Raw genomic sequence first — 23,879 nt, forward strand, 5'->3', positions numbered from 1 at the left:
ATCAAAAACATCGTTACAAAGTGCTGCCCTCCTGATTGTCTCTCTGAGAGCATAGCTATCAACTGTTTCAGTCACACAGCAACATGTGCCTGTCCTGCCTCCATCAAGCGCAGAGACTAGTTGCTGGAACAGCCCCAGACGTGCTTGTGGAGGGTAAAATATGCATTTTTCTGTCTGATACAGTAAAACTTAGATTAGAGTCCAGGAATGGCACTATATAGAAGCAGTTCAGGAAGCATCAGCCCACGAAGAGCACTGCTGGGAGGGATAGGTCATCTTCCACCTTAGAGAAGAAAAACACATGTCAGCTCCAGAGCTATTTTTGTAACAATTTGCTCTATAAATAGCATCATGAAGAATTGGCTGAAAAGATTCCTGCTTATGGTACCTCTGGAAAGTCTCTGTCAGTGCCGGGGTGGGGAAGTGCAGAGGGACAGCAATAGCTAGGTCAAGGTGCTCAGGCAGCTTACTCTGTCATGTTGGTGTGATGTGGCATGACAGGGATGAAAAGTATGAAGTATGATGGGCAACAAAAGATCAAATATAAGCTCAGCTATTCCCATTCGCCTGACAACACAGTGAGTATTCCTGCCCATACGTACTTCTTTGTAACCTTTTCACAGCTGAGATCATGACTGGAATGAATGCCCATATAGGCTAAAAAGACATGACTTCTTGTTTACATAAAAAAAGGAAGAAAAAGAAAAGAAAAAAAAAAAAAAGAAGCTTGGTAAACAGCTCTTTTTTCTTCTTGTTTTCAAAGTCTTCATCTGTCATCACGGAGAGTGACTTGTCAGTTTCACTGTCCTAAACTGAATTTCTAGCATTGATGAGAAATGCTCCAAGGCTAGCCATTTATTCTGAGTTTAAGGGTTGACTCGAATTTTTCACATGTTTTTTTGCCAGTGTATAAATGAGGGGAAGAAGAGAGCAAACAAATAAGAAAGCTTGAAAACCCTTAAAAGAGTCAGAATAATCTTAAACTAAAAAAATGACTGTATTTGCTCAAGAAACAAGTCATTGTGTGAAATCATGGATCTCAGCTCTTTTGTTAACAACTGAAGTGATTTGGGGTTTGAATGTGGTGTTTTGTTAGTGCTGTTTTAAAACCACATCAAGATTATCCACATGCATTCACTTATACATGCAGGCAAGGATAATCTACAACGTGGTTTTCTGTATTATTTTTTTTTTTAATCTCCCAGTGTGGTAGCTCCTGTTTTCCTGTAAAAACCCAAGTTATTTAAGATATATATGCACCTGATCATCAGCCTTTGTTCAAAACAGTAGCAAATGAAAAGAGTTTCCTGTCTTTTAAAATTTGAACCTTTCTTTCTGCAGGTAACAGGCCTTTTCAAGAGTAACAACACTGACATCACTGAAACCAGTGAATTACTAGCTCCTGCATCCCAAGGTTTCTCACTGCACTGGAATTTTCTTAATGTTTTATTTTCTAGTTGTGCCCAAAACTTTTAGGGGAACTGCCATTTCCCAGTTGAAATGCATTTTCCTGTGTCGTTTTGCAACAGAAATGCCACCCCTGCCCCTGCCCATATAACCCTGCCTGTACCTTTTTGAAAGAGCTTTCTTTGTATTGAAAACTCCAAGACAAGATTGGCAGGAAGGTTGTTTCGGAGTGATCAGAGTAACCACAGCTCCAACCCCAGCAGGGAAAGGCAGCGATGATGCTCTGGGGCTTGGACTGAGCTTGGAAGAGCTGAGTTCATTTCTTATCTCCATCATAGCCAGCTTGCATAACCCTGGGCAAGTGACAAGGCTGCGAAATAAAGTCAGTCTGGCTGCCCGGTGGAAGCTGCTGCAGTGGATCAGGCATTTTTGATAGAACGTGTACCTAGGCATAGGATCTACCCAAATAAGCGTGTCAAGTAGGGTAACTTTGGCCAGATGGATGTGTTCTTTCAGAACTGTAAGGAAGTAGTGGTTTTCTGTTAAGATTTTTGTTGTGATTTTTCTCCTGAAAATACATGGTAGAGCCAGCCCTTTCTTGTAAAACATATCCAAAGAAGGAGCAATTTTATTTCTTTTTATCTGTTTTTCTCCCCAGTTCATGTAGGTGAATATTCTTGCCACTAACACACTTGATAGAATTAAAATGTTGCTCTACCTTTTAATTGGACAGGGCCCAGAGCAGACCATAGAAGATAATGAGGCAAAATGCAGACAGATCTCTTGTTGAGGCATATGATAGCTTTATAGTTGCCGACCATGATTAGGATTTGGGCAGTTCTGAAGATGCCCAGATTTTTGCTGACAGAAAAGGTTAAGTTCCCTGTCAGTTGGCTGAGGATGAGTGGGAGGTTTGAGAATCTAGGTTGTGATGTTAAGTAAGAATGGAATGGTTAGATCTTTTTTACCAACTTTTGTGCATTCCCTTCTTTTAGCTGATCAGTGCTTCAGGGACCTTCCCTGTCTGCACAGACAGAGCACAAACACTTCCCCATGCTGTAGTGAATCGTAAGGAAAAAAGTGTTTGGATGCTATAGTAATGAGATAACTGCAGTTTCAGAAGGTCCTACAACTAGGAGCTTTGTAAAGACAACACAGAGTTACACCATATTAGATCACTGTAGATTTAGGAACTGTAGTGGATGCAAAACGACTGCTGTCACGCAAACGTATCCTTAAAGCTGTAGCTGACACTTCAATACAACCAGCCCGTCTTCTATTTTTCCTCCCTGCTTCCCTGTGTGCTGCCCAGTGCATTGACCTTCCCAAAAATTTCTTCCTAAATCTAGCCCTCTGTATGCATATTCCTCATTTCACCCATCTCTGTGCATGGTACTGCTGGACTCAACCAGTTGCCCATCAGTAGTAAACACTCAGAATATGCTGGACAAGTATGTGTCACTAAAGTAACGGCTACATAATTAAGAAAAAAATATGCATATATATATATAGTACAAAATAACAGATTGTCTACATTTTTTTTTCTTTGGGTTTCTTTGCTGTGGATACAGCATTGAAAGATGATATCAAACAGCAGCTGCAATAAATTCTGGGTCTCATTTTTGCAAGGCAGGCCAGATCATTCTTCTTGGCAAATTGAAGACCACTTACAACTCAGGAGGGAAAGGTGACAGTGTGACCCAATGCCACACGAGCCCTGCTGATCCTTGCTCACAAACCTTTCCTTGCAACTCCCTTGATTACCCAGAATGAACCCAACTTGAGGCTGAGGGAGGTGGGAGGCAACCAGCACTCATGCCAGCTGCCTTTTTTTTACTGTGACTTACTTGCTTGTCACAGGAACAAAGATCATCTGGAAGGGGGCTAAGGAATTACATAGCAGCAGAGGCAAGAAAAACCTCCTCTAAAAATAGAAGATAAGTAAAATATAACATAATAATTTAACATAACCCAAATACATCAGACTACAAAATGAGTAAACGAAAGCCCTTTCAAATTTTACCACTTGCTGCTAACAGTGGGTGTCATTTCCCACCATACCTCTATCTTCACAAATGAGTTTAGCACCAAGAAATGATGCAGCTATGTAGGAGTGACAAATACCAAGCAGTCAATATGCCTGAATAGCCTGGGCTCAGATGGGTCTTCTTCTCTGGTGGCACCCTTACGCTGAAGCAGAGATTATGCAGCTATTAGATGGGCTTGCACTGCATGTATGTGCAGAGTGTGAGGAAACACAGAGTGCTGAACAGGGGCTGACCTACCTGATCACCATTTTTGTCATGCTTTGGGTCCTCAGTACATGATTCTGCCAGGGAACGAAATCCAGCGGCAGTGCTGTTCAATGCAACTACAAGCTGGACATCCAGGTACTTCCAGGCTCCCTTTCAACGTCAGGAAACCTGAAGTGGCCCCCCGCCTACATAATGATACTGCATAACGAAGCATTTGTAACATCATTCAGTTAAACACATTAGGGAGGAAGGAAAATGGCAATTTGTTGAAATAAATCTGTTTGCAGACAAGCAACGTGTTTCCTGTTTAAAATCCTATGGGGAAACCATTAAAAATGCCTCAAAAATCACCCAGAGATTAATTTTTTAGTATTTTTTAAACAAGTTTTGTTTTCTTAGAGACAAGAGCAACTTTTTAACAGATTAAAATTATTCTAGAATGAGAATGTGTAAAATAAGCCCAAGATGAGCTACTGCATTGTGCACGATCCACTTTTCCCCTTCTTCCACAGTTTCTCTATTTGCCAGAGCTTTCTACTCTTTGATATGATTTGAGGCACAAAGAGTTTTCCAAATTGCTGCGATTCTTGTAAAACTGGAAAACTTCTACCATTCAGCCTAGAAAGCCACTACATTTGTGCTTTGAAAGCAGGTGGCATGGGAAAATGAGACAACCTGCTTTTGCCAGGGTGACTGCAAAAAGTTGTTGAAACACAGTGCAGCTTAGGAGAAGGGTTGTGTTATTAAGCTGACATGAAATTTCACCACAGGAAGGTGGGTGTCTGGCCCCTTGCGTTGAAGCTGGCAGATATTTGAAGAAGTCCTTGAAGAAATGCACTGTGTTTTTGGAAAGGTGTTCCACATCCTTCCTGAACTCAACAACACGGTGAAGTGCCATTAAACGTGCAGAAGAAAGCAAATGCCCAGTGTACTAGCAACAAAACCTCCTTAACTGCAATGCCATAAATGCTCTGCTTCAGTGGGAACAACGCACAGCGGCTTCTTCTGATTACAATTATGCCATGAATACATCCGTGGAAAAAGTCAATCCAAGTCGAAGATGCTTCTCAGCCTGCTGAAAAAAACACATTTTCCCTGGGTGCACTGGTCGTGAGAGTGCTGGGTACCCGAATCTGTGCTGAGGTCTTCTATTCATGGTGGATTTGTAGATACTTTTTACATTATTGCAAACATAATTTGGAGAAAATGGCCGTGAAAGTTTTATGTATGCTTCTTCACCATGCTGGTTGTAACGTGATCTGAATAAATATTCAGAATACAGAAACCTGATTACATGATAGTTTAATTTTAAAAGTCAAGAATTTTTTATTTAAGTGATTTATTGAGCTATTGCTTGTCCAGTAAATATAGGAATTTCAAAAGCGTTAATGGGAATCTTGACAAATACACAGAAAAGGGAAAATATGCAAAATAAAGAAGAGTGTGAAAATGGCATAAACAGGGCAATTATTCTTCCCCTGGCACACTAGTTTCATTGCATTATTTGGACAATATTAAAACTTATTTTATTCAGGCAAAACCAATATGAAGGCAAGGTTGTCTGGGTACAGGTGACAGGAATGGGCCTGAGGTCTGCACTGTGATGCGTGTGGTTACAAGAAAGGCTAAATTAGCTGACTTTTCCCAATATGAGATTTCAGAATGTTTTCTATGTTTGACTAGTGAAAGCAACTTTCAGACATGAACTTTTAAAGGAGCAAAACGGCAAATGATAAAGTAAGATGGTGATCCCAGCTCTCACTGCTGAATTCAGACAGCTGTCATTAGTCTGGAAAACAGAGTTAGTGGACAGTATGTCCACGCGGCTCAGCCGTGGAGCAGCAGCAGAAGCCCCATCTAAAATCCAGTAAGAAGAGAGGTCGTTGGAGTGTTTCAGGGTACAGCTGTCAGGAAACTTCAAATCATGGTACAGTCACTTTATAGAAATCGCGATATGAAGCACATCTGGAAGGAAAATCTTTTCCCCAGCTGTGCCTGTCTGTGGAGTCATCTCACAAAATGTGAGAGTCTTGCCTCAACTTGAGTCTGGCACTAAGCGATGGTGTTAACGATGGTGACACAACGGTGACAATTATTATCAATCACGGCTTCAAAAACTGTTGCACAAACAAAGCAGTTCAGATCACCCCTATCCAAAGGACCTGAGACACAAAATCTCATGAATTTAGGCATTTGATTTACCCTGAAGCCATAGGGTTAACCACGGGATTGGACACCTACATACGTTAATTAGCTGAACTGTGTCGTCTAAGCAGACAAGGCAGATATATTGGCTTGGTGCAACCCATATGAACAATGTTATGGCAGACTGTGTCAGTTAATTTGTTAATGCAGGAACAGGAGGATTACTTAAGTTGGAAAGAGGGGTAGGAATTGGAAAGAAAAATACTTGGAATCAAAATACTGAAAGGGCAAAGCAAGCAGAGGCAGAGAAAAGGAAGGTAGTTGTAGGGCAAGTCTGAAATGAAGAAACCTTGGGATAAAAGTAATGGAGTGACAAAAGACATTTTCCAATGTACTATTTGAACTAGATAATTATGCAAATTAAAAATGAGTGAAACTATTTTGCTTCAAAGTTGACTCTATGTAATACTATATAGCACCATGCAGTGGTACCGGGAAGTACTGAGGGGTTATTACAGCAGATGCAATTGTTCATGTAATTCAAAGAGTGAAAAATAGAAAGAACAGAATTTGGAAATACCTGCATATTTTCAAAATTAAGTAGAACAGTTTTTTTTGCTTTGAACTTACATAAAATTTAGCTACATTGCATTTTAAGTGAGTTTAAATTTAAAAATAGATGAAGTCTCCTCTTGGTCAGATGATGTGATTTGTTCAACCCAAACAAAATATTTTCCTCTCTTTTTTTTTAATTTGATGCAGAAAGTGGAACTAAAAAAATGTGTTGAAATGAAAACATTCCCAGAAAAAAAAAAAAAAGAAAAATAAAAAAAAAAAGAGAATTTTCTTTTCCTCTTCCTAAACCTCAAAAGCCAAATATTTGCACAGTCCTCCTCTGAATGTCCAGACTCCCTTCTTGGCTGCTTCTGCAGCTGCTGCTACTGAATGAAGTCACATTACATTGTGCTGATGAGTGTTTCATTCACAAACAGGAAGCAGACCTAGCCTTGTAAGGGCAAAGCAAACAACTTCACTGGGTAAAATGAACCAACGGACCACGGATTCAATTTTTTTTTTTTTTTCTCCCCCCCCCCCCCCCCCCCCCTTTTTTTTTTTCCTTTAAGCAGCAGGAAAGGGGCTGCTGATGAGATATTTTGGAACAACTTGCTATTAGGAAGGAAGTATGAGTGGGTGTAAATGAGAAGTAACTCACACTCATATGACACACACGTTGAGAGTATGTTGAATTCTTGGTCTAAAACAAAGGGTGGGACTGTCAGTTTAGTGCCGGAGAACAGAGGGAGCTGTCTGCTTGCTTCTTTCGCCTGTAGTCAAAAGTTCCAGTCATTTGCCAACTGGACTGACAGAGCATGATCCCACTGGAGAAACCACGGTCTGTTTTTTAAACAACCAGTAGCTAATTTGAGTGATCACTCTTCTGGTGAGCCATGTGCCTCTTTTTGAATTCTTGTTAATTTTATAAAAAATAGAATTAAGAACCTCAGAGACACTTTCACATATGGAAGGTTTTGACTGGAGAGGCTGTTGGGATAATCCAGCCATCTCTTATGGATCATACCTTAGATCCCTAACAGTAGATCAAGACACTGTCAAGAAACTAGGGAGATCATCAGGAAATCAGATGGAATCTCAGCTTAACACCATAGATATTTCATGATCATGTTTTAACCAAACTTCAAAGTCAAGACATTTTAATTCATAATGAGAATTTTATGATAACTTAGTATATTTGTAGGGGAATCTCTAGAGTGTCTTCAAAATCCAAACCTCAGTAAAAAAACAGATACATGATCAAAAGAGAAAATAGTGTTTCAGATTGTAGTTGTTAAGAATGAAAGATTATCTTGGTAGCTATGTCAGTGAATAAAATCTATGGATACGGAAATTCACACAATTTCACTAATGAACAGAAAAATGAGAATCGGTTCCAAATTAAGATGCACTTCAATGAAATGAATCAAGTGAATAAGAAGTAACTAGTGAAGTCATCAGATTAGGTACATTAGAAATAGCCAGAATGGTCATTGCTTTGCTTGAATAAGGCTGGGTTATCATATTCTTGCTTGCACTGTGGCGAATCCGAGACCTAAGACAGTCAGTTATAAAGTAGATAAGTTATGTTTCAATTAATAGTTAAAATTTTGAGTTATTCGACTTTTTTCTTTGTTTGTAAATGGAGAACATGATCCAAAATTACTGAAGCACCCTCTTAGATTTAATCAACCAGTGAATTTATACGATTAAAAAGAACTCCTCCCTTCAATACCTTACACATACCCACATAACATTCTTTCAGAGGAATTTTTGAGTTTAGAGTCCCTGAAGTCAAATACTGCAGACATCCAGGAACAAGTCTGTCCAAAGCTTGCAAGTGTGTTGTAAAGATGAAAACTTTTACAAATGTTTCATAAAATGCGTTATATAAAAACAATTATAAAGTGACAGAAATTCAGAATTATTTCTTCTATTCGTCAGAGGAAGCACTTTTACCAGACTGATGCATTTAAAGTTTCAGAGATAGTGCAAGTTGACTTGTTAAAGTGAAAAATGCTGAAAGTGGTCTGTCCATTGTTGCTCATAGAAAGACTTCTAAACATATTGAAGAGAGGTTGGCTGCTGTTGCTGAACACAAATTCTGTGAACTAATGAACTATACCTACAGGGAAAGATAGTCTTCTAATATATTTAAGTTAATCTAGATTTTTTTTACAAATAAAAGGATAAAATCAACACCCTCCTTTTTGCCCCTGTCATTAGTCACCTTGCAGTGGTAATGTGAAAGGGGTGGATTTCTTTTTTTTTTTTTAAGCCCATAGACAGAACTGATTTCCTACATGCTCCCATTCTGTCTGAACTCGGAGGCTTGTTTATAACCTTTCAATGCAGCTGTTTAAGTGGTTGAAACTCAAGGTAAAACCTGTTTTTTATCAACCACTGGCCATTTTGCTGTTATGGAACTTGTACTATAATCACAGGAAAAATCAAAGTAACTCTAGCTTATGAAGTAATGTCCAGAGCAAATTGTAACTAGTGCCCACACTACCTGAGAGCCATCTTCCAGAGTCTCTAAGTGTTTGTTGCAGGGAGCTTTGGTTGTTTCAAATAGCTACAATATGACTGGAGGTTCAACTTGGTGTCTTTATTAACAGTTCATGCCTGTGGCCATGAAGTCAAAAGTCCAGACTGCCCAGAAACACTTTGTATTGCTGTCAAACCTCACACACACACACACACACACACACACACTTACAGTACAGTCTGATCAGTCCGATGCAGTAGATCTTTCTACTAATTTCTAAAACAAAACAACAAAAAACAAAACAAAACAACAAAACAAAAATTAAAAAACAAAACACAAAAAAAAACAAAAACCAAAACAAAACAAACAAAAAAAAAAGACAAACCAAAAAGGTGTTTTAGTTACAGACAGAAAGCTGCAGAGCCCATGGCAGCAGGCACCCTTGTTATCCATCAGAGCAACATCAGGAGTCTCCAGATACAGCTTGGATCAGCCTTTCAAGAATCTATTCTTTTTAATGTTGAAGACATCCAGACTCACTCAGGTGTGCTTAAACATGACCAGCTCAAACAGCTTAAACAGTCATTCACAGATGCATGAGTTTCCATCCTACCTGTCTACGGAACTCAGGAGCTCACTCGAGAGGCCAAGTGCCACCAGGTCCCCGTACATCTTCCGGCTCAGACTACTCAGGTGTGGTAGCAGCCAGCCATTCCTGCCCCTCATCAACGAACACCAGGTTCAGAGGCTGGCATGTTGGCCATAACTTTTTTCTCCATCAACAGGAGCTCTGCAAACTTCCATGCCTTTAAAGTGAATGGTTTATTTCTAGAACTGGGACATATGTTATCACTTTAATTTACCTGTGATCTTTCAGGACCTTTAAGAGCTTTTCTGGAGTCAGCTCCAGTTACAGGTAACCACCATGTCTTTCTTCTTTGAAAGAAACATACACACATTTCCAATGTCAAAGGTATTGTTATAGATAGGAAAATTTCAGTCTGTAACTCTCCCAACAACAGTCTCTTCCAGAGGCTTCAGCAAGAACACAGTACCTCAAAAAAGCCTGCATGGAGCTGCCATTGTCATCTTGGCAAATATCAAGCTGTAAAGTCCATGGAACTACCTTTTATATCTCCGTCCACATAATTAAGTCTTTCTGAGTAGGTACAGTACTTCCCACCTTTCAGGAGTAAGTAGCTGGCTGCCCATATCAAGCCTGTACTACAAGCAAATTGTCTCCTTCTACGGGCTAAAACATAGTAGGTCTTTCTAAAGACAGCAAGAAACCACAGAAAATGTAGGGCTGTTGCCACTTTATTCCAAAATGTGGTCAGAAGAGAAACTTCAGGGGGAAGACTCCCTTCACTTGGGAGACCAGATCTAGCTCGTGAAGGAACTCCACTGCTGTCTCCTCAAGGACAGCCTTGATCATCATCACACACTATTCATGGTACGTTTTGCACTTTTTGGAAAGACACTTTGCACTTCTGGTCATGATGATGTGCCACTGAGGCACAGTGGCCTGCTGTAGTTTGTAGTCTACTAATTAGGGGTACTCACACTGGAGGTCTCAGTCCTGAGTTGCGCGCTTTGCTCCCTTAGCTATTTATTGCAGAAGGTATTTGGCTTCTCTTTTCTTCATTTTCAGAAGAAAGCAGAAACATTCGCCAAATGTCTCATCTCTGCACTAACCATCTGTGGAGGACAGACAACAGCAATGGCATACCCTTACGCAGGAGTAGAGGCAGGTTAGTGGTACGCTGTGGTTTGTAATAGGAGTAAATAACAGATGAATAAATACAATCCTGGAGTTCATGCTTTAGAAACCACAAGGACGCACATCTCTTTTTTACAACAAACTCCATATTGTGCGTCTACAGAGCAATGTTTTTACAAAAACTGTTTTCCTTGCCTTTTTTGGCCATATGCTCTACATCATCATTATTAAATCATGAAAAATAATAACTCTGTACTAGTTTCAGATTATGAGTGGTTATTTTGGCTATAATACACAATAAACCGATAATGGTACAATAAAAATATTTTGTTGGGTTCCTAGATTAGCTTTTACCTATGGGCCTCAAACAGTTTTATTGATCATTTACTACTCAGAGACGTAGAATGACTACTAAATTTTCCTTTTTATATAGGAAATGTATGGAATTGCAAAGGGAAAATTTATTGGTGATTCCCTAAACACTAAGTGCCTGCAGTCCTAGGTGCCCCAACTAAGCTACTATCTGCTTTTCAGAGAGTTATAACCTTCTGTATTTCTTAATATATTTAATTAAGTTTGTATTTCAGTTGAGCTTTATTGAATTATCAGCTGTCTGTCCCCTCTGAAAACAAAAACAAAAACAAAAAACAATCAAAAACCAAACAACAAAACAAAACAAACAAACAAACAAAATAAACCCAAACATACAGCTGTGAAGACGTGACGGTATTGCATCCAAAAAATAAAGGTGTCACATCATATGCAATATATGAAGATTTTGGTTGAGATAAGCTGGATTTCTGTCTTGCAACTCAGTGAAATACCATGAAAACAAAACACAGCAAATATACTCTACTTTCAGGTGCCGTTTAAATAGTTAGCTATTCCAAAAGTGGGCAGAAGTCAAGTCCCGCTGTCTGACCTTTTTCCCCACTGCTTGCAGCTTCTACCCAAGAAGTCTAGGACCTGGATTCACACAACAGCCATATCCCGAACATTCTCGACCACTACTTAGTACGCTTGAAGAAGGTCCTGCTCAGATATACTTTGCACAGTACACAGGAACTATACTAGGAAATAGGACAACGATGGTGTATGTGTATCTCCCATGAACAGCCCCAAGCCCATCAGTCAGACTTCTTGATCTGAGGAGGTCGCCAGGCATTGTACACCTGCTCAGAATCTCACAGCTTCAGCAGTAGCTCAGCGATGGCAATATCCTCCATTCTCTAGCAGAAATGCAGGAATATCACCTGCCTCATTACTGACCACCTTTTCAAAGTGCTTTCAGGTCTGCCGATGGAAAACAGTGCGTGAGAGTTGCTGTATATTTCTATACAGAGAAGAACAATAAACAGAAGGTCCAGGGACAAAGTCCCAACCCATGACCTTCATCCCAGAGTGAGTGTTTTAAACTATATATGATGTCCTTCTGTCTCATTAAATACCTGTTGTTTCGTTGCATGGATTGCATCCAGCTACCAGGATGGATGTCTCAGATTTACCTACGTGTAGTATCTAAGGATTCCATACATGTTTGAGCTTTCCTTTTCTCATTCAGATGGAAAAACATTTTTTAAATACTCTCTTCAGGCATTGTGTTGGACATGACAGAAACAAATAAAATCAACTATCCATCTTCGTAAAAGCTTAGGCACTATGTGAGCTGTGTAAATATGTATGTATGTATGTGTGTATATATATATAAATACTTTGAAAATCCTATCTTGATTCCGAACACTTTGTACATGTAAATGTTCAAACAAGATTCCTGAATAATGCAATTAGGCTCTTGTTTGTGCAATGTTTTACCTGTGAAAAGGGAAAGGATTGATGCCAGTGGAGAGGGGCCCCTATAAGTTGTGTTTACCATGCATAAGGCTAAAGTGCATTATCATAAAGTGCAAAAAAAGCAGAAGGGAAGTTTTACCTCCAGCCCATTAGGTATCAACAACAAGCCTATAAAGTAAAACCCACCAAGCATCTGCTTTCTCTCTCCACCCCATTATAGCTGATGGTGGAGTGATGGAGAGAGCACACACTAACTGTGTTATGCCCTGACAGTCAAAGCAGTGGCTGTCTTTCCTGCTGAAGAGTTTCTGTGAATAGCTAAAGTGAAATAATGACTAAGTGAAGAAATCCAAGGAAATCAGGATCCTGCCTGGTGTGATACCTGACAGCCAGAAGGAAACGTTGTCCCAGTGTTGTCATACTACATTGCACTGCCTGAAATGGAGACAGTGGGAGCTCTGGGTGCTTTCAAACACAGGAATAATAAAATTAAACATTTTAAACAATATAATCTTGTTTAGATATCTAAACGTATGCAATCTGGGCTTCCTGCACTTAACCTGTCTTTTCCATTTTGGGTTAGCACACCTCGCATGAGTACCAGATCTCAAGTTTGTTATACCCATGAAAGACCTCAAGCTGAACACCTCCTGATATTTTAAACAGGACTTCAGCAGAGCTATTAAGGACCTTTGGTTTAGGGCGGGTTTTATTCTTTTTCCCTCTGTGATAATTTTCACAGTGATGATTTTAGCCCCTTGGACTGATAATCATAACTCACTCCAAATTCTCAGCAACAAATATGATGTTATTCTTCTGGGAGTGCTGTGTCTGAAGCTTGAAGATTTAGAAACTTTTTGCCATAGAAAAAAAGGCCTTGTTGTTTCCTTCCTCTAAGGACAGAGAGGAAAGCCATGATCTTTGCCTGCAGGTTGCTTGGTTGAACTATGACAGCAGAGCATCGACACATCTTTAGTATTGACTGTTGGGCTAAAGGTATGTTGTGTGTGCACTTGGCTGAACTAGCTGGTCTGGATGGCATCGTGGTTTGCCTCTGGGAGAAAAGGCAGCAGGTTATTCTGACAGAAGGTTATTCTGTTAAGCTAAGTGTACCTAATCAGTAAATAAGAGGGTTTTATTGCCATGGTTTGAAATCCTTCGGTTTCTCCGGGTAAACTGGGGATCACGTGCAGAGTTAGGACAAGTAACTCATTTCTATTCTTCAGAATAGATGGTATTTTGGCTTCTTGAAGTTATCCTTGCCGGCTTCTTATTCTGTGTTGCAGAATATGCCTGGGCAGCTAACCAGCACTTACTGAACCTGGAGGCTGCAGGAAGTCAGGTCTGAATGTCGGGACCTGACACCAGACCATGACCTGTCACCAAATACCACAGGGAACCTGTTGGTTTCATAACAGCTCCTTTTGAATCCATCTTTTCAAGATCAAGAGCATTGATTGTATCGCAGGGTTTCCAGTAAATACCTTGTTACATAGCAAAATTCCTAATAAGTTACATTGTAGAATTCTGAAGATGGGATTGAACAGGATGCTGCTTAACCAAGGATCGGGTACCACAGAGAATAGGTTTTTCTCAGCAGATGTCAGCCTGCCCTCCAAGTAAGTAATTAATTAGTTCTCCTGAATAGGATTGTGGTTGTTTCTTTATATGAGCTATAAAAGTATAAACCTGACTATGCCTGTGCAGAAGAGATCCTATGACATATAACGAAGGTTATCTACCCTGCTCAAATTCCAGCTTGATTAATATCATAATACGCCCATTTAATCTGCCTCATGATTTCAGTTGTATAACATGTTATCATTTTTTGTCCTTATTTGTATCGCTAAACAGTACATTTCATTTTCCTTAGAGGTAGCTAAAGTCAGTGGCGGGTGCAGTGAACACCTAGGGTAGTTCTGCTTAAACTAGAGCACTCCTGTTATCTGCTTGCACTTGGAGCAGCGGAGGAGACAAGGAAAAGGAGATCCAGATTCTCCAATCATGGCTGTGGGCAGCAGGATCCGGCAGAGAGAACATGTCCACAGTATAATATAAAGCAACGAGTGGCACAAAGGAGGTAAAGGGAGGAGAAAGCATTTGACACAGGTTGGACTAACCTGACTACGAATTACCAGAACAGCCTCCTCTCTCAAACACAATTTCCTTATCCCTGAAGACAGAAAAATGAACAAGGACTTAATTTGCCTTAGTGAAACAGTCTTTTATGTTCTACTTACATGCCTCTGTATTCTGTAATGTGCGTTGATATTTCCCATTAAGAAACAGGTGATAAACCTTGCAATAACGCTCCCTTTTCTGATAATATTGTGCAACACAATACACTGCACATTTAATTGGAACCAGAGACTTTTGGACATTTCTACCCACTACCGATTCACATGGTGAAAGTAAATCAAGCCCTATATAAACAAAACAGATGGAAGTGACGCTAATAGTACAATGTCAGCAGTATCCACAGATTGACAGAGCTAGTTATGTTGCCAGATGCACAGAATGTTGCACTACTTGTTCCTTATAAACTAGACTTGATGGAGTATGTCAATGTCAAACTCCTTGCTGATTTACACACGAACATACAAAGACATGCACACTCACAGATACTCACGTTCCTGTGATCTATATCAACCATACCATCTGCTTTCTGCTTTGCATGTGGTAGCTAACTAACTATCCTACTGTGCACGGGTATCACTGAGTACATGCTGTGGAGGCAAACAACAGTTTTTTCCTTCCTCTACCCTATTTAGTGTTATAAAATAGGCTCGTTAACATTTGCCATCTAGGCACGTATATTCCACATGTATTTTTGAATCTCGTTTCTCATTTGTACTTATTCCTTTGGCCAGTGTGTCTTTCCACATACCCAGAAATTTAAAAGCTTCGCTCTCTTTGTGGAAACTGCACACCTCTAAGCGTACAGCGTAGCCTTCATTTACACCTTGGGAGAAGCACAAAACAGTGAGCTGCAGACAGGCAGCAGCACATAAAACGAAGATTCCATTAGTTTTTATAACAGATACACTCAGCTGAGAGTCTATTGAAATGTCTTCATCAGGCAGCTGGGAGTGCAGAATGTCAGGAGGAGGATGTGCTGCTTGGAGGGACAGAAAGCTGACCTAGCTACAGCCAGCGCCTAAAGTCTCTTTCTGACCCATTTCATTGTCTGGCACCTGTCATTATAACAATCTTTCCAAAAGATCTACGGAAATTACACTTACCCTCTGGTAACTAGGTAACATAATCTCCCAGAGGCTAGCTAATTGCAGCCCATGATAACCTCCCATACAGCAACTGTTAAATTTTTCATTTCTTTCAAATTATTATGGATCAGTGGAGAGGGTATTGATTTGATTCATTAACTGATTCCCAGACTGTTCCAAGGTTAATGATTACATGTATCTCAATTACATCCTTAACAGGTTATACTGTATGATTTGTTTCAACTGCAGTGTACATTGCGTATCTTCCACAGCTGAAAGCCTTCTTAGCACTTGATGATTTAATAAGGCTTTTTTTTTTTTTTCCATTTCACTGAACATGCCTACAAGGCACAAGTACATCTGGGACAACAGCAAAAGGAAAGCTTTTCCCAAATTCTTTAAAGAGCATGTGCAAGACACACTCTGAAAAACAGACTCAAAAGGCCGCAGAGATAACCCAAAATTCTTTGACTTTTAAGACAATTGAAGCCAATTCAGAAGATATTGGAAGTGATGGCTGATTCTCTCTGGTTTTATTACTTCATCACCACTTGAAGTCCGTACGAACTGTCAATTAACTTCTAAGCTGCTTTGGGTTACTTGGCTGAAAATGACTTTACAAATCTTGGGTGAATGTTTGCCATTCTCAGTTCTGTGTCAAAATGGATCGTATATTCTACCGGTGGCAATGATTTCACTCTTCTCAGCAGTGCTGCAGAATCCTTTTGGCTTACAAGAGCTCCCTGAATTTTTGCACTCAGATGACCGCTTATGCAGCCACAGAAAGTAAGTTTCTTCTTCACACGTTGCCCCTTGTCCAACATTATTCTTGATATTGCTTGCCATTGGATTGCTGTCTTGTGTGGAGCTGAGAGTCATGGTGCTGGGCTCTGTACAGTTGCAAATGACACTCCCCTAGGAAATCATCAAGGGAAAAAAACAGGTGTGGGAAAAGTTGCACAATGGAGCAGTGAGAGACTTGTAAGAGCAATTTAGGTCTCCTGCACCTACAGTTAAGTGGCTACAGAACAGTAATCCTATGCTTTGTCTGGCCATTATTTTACTTTTTCATCCTGTTTCTTTAACTGTGTGATACCGTTGGCTTAGCTGGACAAACACTGGGTGATGAGAGAACTTTTCCTGTGTGATGTAGGAATTTAATGGAACAATACGTGGCTTTTCTGTGACTCTCCTTTACACAAGGCTCTTGAAGTGCAAATACCCAAACTCACTACACGTCCTTGGATCAGGTAGATATTGTTACACCTCTTTGCAGACCGGTAAATGGAGTGCTGGAGGGCCTGAGTTTAATAACCAATGGCACAGAGCAAGTCAATGTCAGGAATGAAAACGCAGTGTAGAAATTCTTGACTCTTGGTCACTGTTCTGACTCCTGATCCACATCGCTTCCAGCAGTCTGCATTCTGCACATATAAAGACCCTTTTATCCTTTCATCTCTCTCCCTCTCAATCCTTTACTTTGGAACCCCGAGATACTGTAGTTTAGTTTGGAAACTAGGAAGCCAAATGAGTATAGTCATGAGGAAAGACTTCAGTTATACAATCCATTAAATAAAACAATAGAGCTTGCAGCTGAGCTATTAAAAAGCGTAGAGCAATTTTTATTTCAATGGCTACATTTTATTTCCTCTTCTGAGTGACTGCTAACAAAGGGCTGCTGAAAGGACTGGATAAAAAGTAGACGTCAGATGCAAGATCCATGAGTTAAACAACATTATTAGATACAATTTCATAAAATCTAGTTGCTTTTCTGCTACTAGAAATCATGTCCTTTTGTCAACTTGTGGTCACATCAGCACTTCTGTTGATATAATTTGCTCCAGCTGCAGAGCGTAGCTGGCCTGCAAATCAAGAACTAGAATAGGGACAGTCAGGAATAACTCAATGGCTTGGATAATGTGCAAATCACTACACATCTTGCTATTAGTATAGTTTATTTTCTCTCAGAATATTTGGAACATGAAAAATTTATCTTTAGTAAAACAGCCGATCTGACACTTTACTGAGAGCAGAACTGGCTGGCTAGCTTATTGTAACACCCCTCCTCCCCTTACAGCTCACACACACATACACCCCCCACTCTATAATCATTTAATGGGATTATCATATCAAAACCCTTCATTATCTTTCATTGAATTCAGACCAAACACCTAATTTCATATATTGTTTGAGGTCTCCCTATAATATTGCTCACAATCATCTACGTTCACTTTTAAAATGTTTAAAAGAGGTTGGGTGGGTATTTTTACTTCCACTTTGCTTCCCACTTTCACCCTTTCTTACCTTTTAGTCAAAATGGCCAGAATAAGAAGTAGTCCATCCTCACAATAATGAGATCCTTCAAACTCCAGCCTTCTGGACAGATGGGAACCTGGTTGGAAATGAAACATAGCACATCTGGTGAAGCATAGAATGAATGAACACTGTGAAAAACGGAAAAAGACTTACTAAAGCAACCATTCTCCTTTGTCTCTACATGAATAGGAAGCATACAGAAGCAAGATGGTGTTAACACAGCCCTTATTTCAATCTACTTTTAAAATACACTTTTCATTTTATACAAAGCAGACAGTTGGTACCAAGAATCTGTGGAACTCCAAACTTTTAAAGTTCACATTGATACCGGAGCTTTCTGCTTCTGATAAACAATTAAGGGAAGGAAAACAATAGGAAATACAGCTGGAAGCACCCCTGTTAACAACAGTGATTAATCATCTGTGAAAGTGCTGCAGAAAGTTTGTTGTTTTCCAGTGTGAGCAAATGGCATACCGTCTTTGTGCAGAAGGGGAGCGCCGCAGCACAGGTGCTGGGAGCACTGCAGACCTGTTGCTTGAGCTCCTTTCACCAGCCCTGACTAAACAGGCATTTTCCTCTTTAATTTACTCGCCTCAATTAAAATCCCACCTAGATCCATTTTGGCACTACTGGCTTGATTTTGCTAATCCGTCCATGTTGTCAGATTAGGATTATAATTTAGCCAATAAAATGCTAACTCTGTGAAAAATACAAATTCTCCCACATTTATCAAGGTTTTACTCTTTGGCAATGAAGACAAGGCTTAGGCTTCTCCTGGCATTACAGAAGTGCTCCATCAAACTAAGTCAGTGGTTGGCTTTACACTAATTGTATACCCAGTGTTTCATTGTATGCACGCTACTTCAGCATGTAAAATTCACTATTGCCACGTAAACGGTGCTCTACAGGCCAGAGGGAAGACAATATTGGGTAACTCGGATCAATAGCACTCCAGATTACGTGTAGGAAACTTCTTTCTTCAAGGTGTAAAGTAATGGTTAAAAAGGAGCAGCAGAGTTTTCACCCCGACCTCCTCTGAACTGCACATTGTTAGGTTGGTGGATTGTGGAAGGCTTTTCTTTCCTTCAGCCATCGCCAGAGACAGGGCACGACTGATTCATAGTCCAGCCTTCAAGGCAAATCCTGTACCTTGGGTTTTGAAAAACATTTGTCTCATAGGAGAGTGTGAAATCTCTTGTTCCAGTCAACAAAATCTAATGGGGAATGGAACCTACATCTTTATTCAACGTCATCATTTTGGGGGGATCAGTATGGGGACCTAAAATAAAAAATGTTAAACTCATCTTTTGTTATTCATGTAAAATGAAAACATCATCAATTCCCAGACATCTTTTCTCCTTTGCACTTAGTTCTGCATGCCTGCTTTATCTCATCAGCACAACACCAACCTCAGTCATTAGTATCTTACAGAATACATTTTAAAAAGTCTGGAGCAGCTTTGGCCACAAAGCTGCTCTGAATGTCACAAACAGCAAGGAACTTTCACAAGTATGCTGTGCTAAAATGAAGTCAGACAATTGTCACAGATATTGAAAAATCAAGATTCAAAATAGTTTTGAAATGTGAACTACTTAATCAGCTACCTTCTACAAATTTTATTCATTATTTCTGTCAACCAGATATGCTTTTATTTTGCTAATAACAGCAATCAAATAAAAAAAAAAATCTCCAGCAGTTTGAATTCAGTGATCTTGGCTTAAACAATAACACAGATTAGTTAAGCTAAAGAGAAAAGGGTTCTGGAAGTGATTAGGCAGATCTAAAATGCCACATCTTTCATCCTTTTGCTAAAGAAAATCTAAGACTTCCACCACCCGTCATCACTTTCAAATAAGAAACCGGCAATTTAGAACTTGCTGATGAAATTCCATCGATCATTGAGATGCCACTGATACTTTGTCACTGTATCCAACCATTAGGTCTGCAGGCATTCCAGTCCCAGAAGCGCCTTCTTGAAGCCAGAGTTCTGGACTGTTTTAGACACAGGCTGTGTTGTTCGCTGATGGACGATGGTTTCTTTGTGGCCATGGAATAAAGGCATACTGCTGTTCCTGAGCTGTCAGCCTCTCTGTGTGACTGGTTTTGCTGGTGTGCTCCTGCACCTCCCACTGTGGTGGGAGGGTGCTGTGGCTCTGCCTTAACCTTCACTCGCTCCAGTCAGACCATCTTCTTCCAGTCAGTTTGCTTCCAGAGGAAGTCATTCTCTGACTTCTTGGATTGTCTGCTGTTTTCAGAACACAGAAGGATTATTTTTTTTTCAGTTGAAAAAGGCTGGTAAGTGAGTCAGGCTACAGGTATGTGAATACCAATCCAATCGCCTTCTACAATGAGATGCCTGGCTTGGAGAACGGGGGGGGGGGGGGGGAGAGCAGAGGGTGTTGCTGATCTTCAGTTAGGCTTTTGACACGCTCTTACAGCTTCCTCACTGAAAAAGTGATGAAGCACAGTTGAAATAAGTGGACAGTGAGGTGGATTGGGAACTGGCTAAGCTGCTGGGCTCAAAGGGTTGGGAAGAGCAGCACAAAGTCCAGCTGCAGAAGAGCTGTCAGTGATGAGCCCCAGACACTGATGCTGGATCCAGGACTCTTGCACTTTAACATCTTCATTGATAGAACAGGGTGCACCCTCAGCAAGTTGGCAGACTATACAGAACTAAGAGGAGTGGCTGATACACCAGATGGGTGTCTTGTCATTCAGAAGAACCTGGACAGGCTGAAGTATCTCAAGAAGTTCCACAAGAGGAAGTTCAAAGCCCTCCACCTGGGGGGAAACAACTTCATGCACACTGGGTGCAAGTAGGCTGGAAAGCCACCATGTGGAGACAGCCTTGGACATCCTAGGGGGCACCAAGATGACCGTGAGCCAGCAATGTGCCTTTGCAGCAGAAGAAGCCAACAGATTCCTGGGCTGCATTAGACAGAGTGTTACCAGCAGGTCAAGGAAGGTGATTCAACTATACTCAAAACTTGTGAGACACATCTGGAGTGTTGGATCCGCTTCTGGGCTCCCCTGTAGAGAAAGATACAGGCTTCTTGAATAGAGTCCAGTACAGGGCCACAAAGATGACAAAGGGACTGGAGCATCTGATATATACCGAGAGGCTGAGAGAGACGGAACTGTTCAGCTTGGAGACGACGATGCTCATGGAGATCTTCTAAAGTATATAAATACCTGATAGAACAGTAAAGAACATTGAGCCATAGCCTTAGAGGTAATCTGTAACAAGGTAAGAGGTAGTGGGAACAATTAAAAATACAAGAAATTCTGTTTCAAATTAAGATTAAAAAAAAATTACTGTGGGGGCTGTCAAACACTGACTGAGGCTGCTCAGAGAGGTTGTGTGACCTTGGTGACATTCAAAAGCCACCTGGACACAGTCCTGGACATGGGGGGTTGGACTGGACAATTTCCAGAGGTCCCTTCCAACCTTAACTACTCTGTGAACAACCTCAAATGATGCAAGTTGAAAGTGACTTTCAGTAAGGTGGCCAGGAAATAAGCCTTACCATTTGCTGATGACATCTGCTCAGCAGCCATTAAGTCAGCAAAACATTTTCAAAAATGGTTGTGTGGATCAAACAGCAGAAATTCTGACAGCTTTCATTAAACAAACACAACAACACTAAGCCTAATCATCTTTAAAGTTTATTGTAAGGCCCACCTCTTAATCAAGACTTTCCCAGAAAGACGTGGCTAAAGAGCACATGACTGTTGGTCAGGTGAGAGTAGCAGAAAATGGTAGGTGAAAGATCAAGGAAGAAACATCGAAGATGCATAAATGAGAAATGCCTCATATTCATAGAAATTGTAGAAATGCAATTAGAAGGGGACTTCTATTAGAGCAAGTATTTTGTTTTACACCCAAGATACCATGTTTACTAGCTCTATAATCATCTTGAAAAGCAGATCAATATACCTAATTACACCGAGAAAAAAAAAAAAGTTGTGGTGAAGTTCTTGGAGACAACCCCACTTCTTCAGCTGCAGGGACCGTGAGACACAAGGGAATGATAATGGTTCTGCCCAGTTGTTGTCCCCTTTGGTGGATGTTTCCCAAGAAATCTTCTTTCCCCTGCCCCACCATAGCACTTGAAGAAACTCAGAATAAGAATTTAGGAGAAAGAAGCATGCCTCTATGGATCTATTGCAAAAATAAAGCTTTATTCACTGCTCTCTGCAGGGGTCAAGTAAGATAAAAACCTGATGCAATGCCTAGGGATCTATCCAGGGCTGCAATGCCTTTCACTGTTATTTGGCTGCTCAGTTTATGGAGATATGGGTGGAGAGATCAAAATGTCTGATTACAACCGATTTCATCATAGAATGGTTTGGGTTGGAAGGCACCTTAAAGACCCTTTAGTTCCCACCCCCCTGCCCTGGACAGGGACACCTTTCACTAGACCAGGCTGCTCCCAGCCCCGTCCAGCCTGGCCTTGAGCCCTGCCAGGGATGGGGCACCCACAGCTGCTCTGGGCAGCCTGGGCCAGCGCCTCGCCGCCCTCACAGGGGAGAATTTCTTCCTTACATCTAAACTAAATCTACTCTTTTTCAGATGCTAGCTGTTCTCCCTCGTCCTACTACCACCTGCTCTTGTAAAAAGTCCCTCTCCAGCTTCCCTTTAGGTGCCTCACCTTTAGGTGCTGGCAGGTGCTGTAAGGTCTCCCTGGAGCCTTCTCTTCTCCAGGCTGAACCACCCCAACTCTCTCAGCCTGTCTGCACAGGAGAGGGGCTCCAGCCCTCTGGTCATCTTCGTGTCCCTCCTCTGGACTCGCTCCAACAGGTCCATGTCCTTCTTATGCTGGGGGCTTCAGAGGTCAATGCAGTATTCAATTTTCCAATTTCCATTCACATTTCAAATCCTCAGAACTAGGTAACGTTTTGCCACTCCAGAGGTCTTTAAAGTCTTCTCACGCCCGTGTTTTTGTAAGTAAAGTCCCATCAGAGCAAGTGAGCGCTACTTCCCTGCTTATCTGCAGATGTGGTGGGAATGAAAAGGGCAAGGAGCTCACTGCCTACATTTTTCCCCAATTACTTTTCCCAAACAAGTCTTGTTTTCACTTATGCTTAAATTTCATCTCCTAGCCTGAACTCCACGCTATTCACAGTCGGAAGAGGAGATGGTGCCCTTAACATCTTGGGCAGTTTCCCAGTGGTTAGAAAACCATGTTGGTGGTGAGGGAGGGTTTTCTGGGGGTGGAAGAGAAGATGTGGTTTAGACAGTGCAGGAAACTGAAATGAGGTCTTCCACATCCTGCGTCCACTGGCCAGCAAAGGCATCATGACCTTCTGCTTTTTCTGCCCTTATTAAAAAAAAAAAAAAAAAAGAAAGAAAAAAAAAGAAAAACAAAAAAACACAACCACAACCCCCCCCCAACAACCCAAACCACTGACTTTTCACCCTGGGCTTTTAATTTGGATGGGCTTTTAATTTGGAGATTAGAAACTCCACAAAGTATCTAGACCCATGAGGGAAGGTGCTACAGCACTAAGCACTGTGCTACCTGACTCCCCTTTGCAGATCTGGCCCTTGGCTTTATATGGTTTTGTAATAACAGCCCTCATCTTTTTTTTTCCCCTTTTTTTTTTTTTCCATATTCATGCAATCAGGTCAAGGGGTAGGTCATCAAACTGCCTTTCCCAGAGTTGGACAGTGTGTAATTTGTGAAATGCCTCCTGAATGGGGATCAATTACTTTCATTCTGCTTTTATGGCCCTGTACTTGTTCACGTATGGATTGAGCCCGTGCTTTATCATCCTTAAACAAAGAATTGTATGTAGCAGTCAGCAAAATGTACACGGCTTGTCCTAAGTGATAGTGCAAACACACATGCTTCTCAGGCCACCAAATTGCTAAGTCTATGTCAACTCTTAAATGATTATCTATTATCTTCAATTTGGTCTATGTCTAGACAGAGAGTGGTAACAAAAGTATGGGTTTTTTCCACAGTTTCCTCTCTGTT

The 23,879-nt window shown here is 40.8% G+C and overlaps 1 long non-coding RNA gene across 1 annotated transcript in view; it reads right to left on the reverse strand.

Annotated features, from left to right (window-relative positions):
* LOC308056326 overlaps nt 1-23,879 on the reverse strand; it is a 102,891-nt gene that overhangs the window by 21,065 nt on the left and 57,947 nt on the right. The window contains exon 2 of the long non-coding RNA XR_013924784.1: nt 1-23,879. This exon is cut by the window's left edge and continues 21,065 nt beyond it; it is cut by the window's right edge and continues 22,764 nt beyond it. This is a non-coding gene — a long non-coding RNA (uncharacterized lncRNA).

Source organism: Falco punctatus (assembly GCF_963210335.1).
Source record: "Falco punctatus genome assembly, chromosome: Z".
Classification (NCBI taxonomy): Eukaryota; Metazoa; Chordata; class Aves; order Falconiformes; family Falconidae; genus Falco; species Falco punctatus.